The following is a 2,325-nucleotide window of genomic DNA, read 5'->3' as shown; positions in this document are numbered from 1 at the left end:
CAAATAAATATAAGATACATGCAACATGTTATGGAAAGTACTTATATATTAGAGGACAGGGAATTACCAGATTTTTCTACAATTGTTTGTTAACTGATCCCTCCTCTGGGATGTATTTTTGTAAATGTTCTTTGCTATTTTTTAACAGGAATATGTAAAAAAAAAAAAAAAATTATCATAGTTACACTTATGAAAATACTTCCCAGGATGAGGGAGCTCAGTGGCAAACAAATGTGGAAAGCACGTTATTTGAATAAAAATACAGTAACCATTTTAACAGATGCAGGCAGAGGGAAGGGAAAGAATCATGAAGTAGGAGGAACCTTCCTGAGTAGTTATAAAGAATGCAATAAATTTATCTAGCAGACTTACTGATGGTGTTTTCTAGGTAAGGGAACCACATGCACATGAAGAGTAGTTCACACTGTCTCTTAATTATTCTAGTTGAAAGGAAGAAGGCAAGAAATGAAACTGAAGAGACAGACTGGAGAAGGAATCTAGGAATATTGCATTTAAGTGAGAAATGCATCGAGTTAACATATAAATAGGTATAATCATATGCAATATATAAAACCAATTAAAACACTAATAAATTTGTGAAATAAAATTATCTCAAGTAATAAACTCTTAATTTTTCATGTTTTTGTGACAGAAATACCACAAACAAGTGGCATTAAAGAACTGAAATTTATTTTCTCAGAGTTCTGGAAGCTAAAAGTCCAAATCAAGGTCTCAGTGTTGTCTATTCCTTCCTTATCAGTAGACCTGGGTGTTCTTTGGTTCCTTGATGGTCTTCTCATGGCATCTATCTTCCCCTGTGTATGCATGTTTCTGAGTCTATTCTGCTCTTTTTTATAACTCAGAAGTGATTAGAATTACACCCACCCTTCTCAGGACTGATCTAACTAACATAACAAAGAAAACTCTGTTTCCTCACAGTATTACCTCCACAGATGAAGGGGTTAGGATTCCAACATATATTTTGGAGGGACACATTCAATCCATGAAGTAGGCCACTCACGGAGGTTTTCGGAGTACCAGCCAATCAAGATTTTCCTCAGTTGTTTACTGAGTAATCTAATGTTACATCATCATCATCTTCTTCTTCTTCTTCTTTTTGTTTTTTTCAGCACCCACTCCCTTTATTTGACTACACTATGCATGTCTGGTAGCATAGTGCCTAAGGCATTTGACTGCTAACCAGAAGGCTGGTGGTTCAAACTTACCAGCCATGCCTCAGAAGGAAGATGGGGCAATCTACTTCCGTATTGATACTGCTTCGGAAACCCAAGGAGGGGTCTCTATGAGTCGGTCCGACTCGATGGCACAAAACAACCACAACAACATGCGTCTATGTTTATTTGTGAATACATATCTATGACCAACCAACATGAATTTACAAATAGTTTTGAAGCTATAATGAAGAAGAGCCACAAAATATTTCATTGAACAAAATGAGAAAAGGAAATCAATCAAAAGGAAAATAATTTAGTTACTTATATAATATGGAGGCGCTCTGGTGGCACAGTGCCTAAGGCATTTGACTACAAACCAGAAGGCTGGTGGTTCCAACACACCAACCACTCCTCAAAAGGAAAGTTGGGCAATCTACTTCCATAGTGATATCACATTGGAAACCCAAGAGGGGTCACTATGAGTCGGATCCAACTCCATGGCAGTGAGTTTTGTTTTTGGTTTGAATATTAACTGGTCTTCCTCATAGGCTTATGGATATTATCCTATCACTTACATCATTGTGCTTCAAGAAGATCTTGAAACATCCTTTGTGATGATGAATGCCACGTCATTCCTCTTCAAATTGTCATTCCAGACATAGTTGATCATATAGTTATTTGATTCAAAATGGCCAAACTGGTCCATTTCAGCTTACTAATGCCTATGGTATCAATCTTTATGTGTTCCATTTCAGTTTTGACAACTTCCAATTTTCCTAGATTCATACTTTGTGCATTCCATGTTCCAATTATTAATGGATGTTTGCAGCTGTATCTCCTAAATATGAGTTCTGTTCAATTCAATTTACATCTCTACTTTCCTGTTTACTATCTAGTACAAATGTTGCTGAGCTATAATAAAGTTTGTCAAAAGGAAATACATATTTCTCTAAAAATAAAGTTGCCTTGGAATCAATTCTGACTCATGATGACTATATGTGTTTCAGAGTAAATCTGTACTCCATAGTTTTCAATCACTGATTTTTTTTTTTTTTTTTTGGAAATAGATTACCAAGGCTTTCTTCCAAGTCACAATTTATTTCCAAGCACCCCTTCATTCTTTCAAAGTGGATAGAAAGTTGTTGTTGTT

This window comes from Orycteropus afer, unplaced genomic scaffold, assembly GCF_000298275.1.
Source record: "Orycteropus afer afer isolate SDZICR_OR568_19922 unplaced genomic scaffold, OryAfe1.0 scaffold00391, whole genome shotgun sequence".
Classification (NCBI taxonomy): domain Eukaryota; kingdom Metazoa; phylum Chordata; class Mammalia; order Tubulidentata; family Orycteropodidae; genus Orycteropus; species Orycteropus afer.
This window is presented reverse-complemented; position numbering follows the sequence as displayed.